The sequence below is a fragment of the Brassica oleracea genome, chromosome C2, assembly GCF_000695525.1.
Source record: "Brassica oleracea var. oleracea cultivar TO1000 chromosome C2, BOL, whole genome shotgun sequence".
Classification (NCBI taxonomy): Eukaryota; Viridiplantae; Streptophyta; class Magnoliopsida; order Brassicales; family Brassicaceae; genus Brassica; species Brassica oleracea.
The window spans coordinates 39,634,533-39,635,129 of NC_027749.1; positions in this window are offsets into that span (position 1 = coordinate 39,634,533).

A 597-nucleotide genomic window follows, 5' to 3' on the forward strand; every position below is an offset into this window, starting at 1 on the left:
GGTGATCATATCTCGATTTTTAACTCTGTCCAAAGGTCTAGATGATTCTCTATAGTCAGATACTGATCTTTGAGACTCCTAATAAGATGATGGCTAATAATTAATATTGTCCTGTATCAATCTTTCTCATTGGCATTATCGCTTCTATGATACATTCACCAAGTCTTTTTTTTTTTTACTTTAGGATAATCTTTGTATCCAATACCCACCGTAAATTATTATCTCCAGAGAGATTTAGGACAGCAAAATCCAGATTGATTTTCGACATCTCAAATCATATATCACTCATTATTTAGGTATAATTTTCATGCGGCAATGAGACTATCAATCTTGTGAGGACAATGAGACTATCAATCTTAAAGGCATTTAATCAATCAGTCAATTTCTAGCAAGTCTCAGCAATACTATTTCTATGTGCTCATAATATTATGGTTTATCAAGACTAGCAAAAACGGATTCAATTAATCATGCAATTAGGGTTTAACAATCAATGGATTTTAGCAAGACTAGTAAAAAGATTTATTAATCGCTCAATCAGTTTCAAGGCTGATTTTAGCAATACTAGAATATAGATTTCAAGCATGAATTTCAATGAAT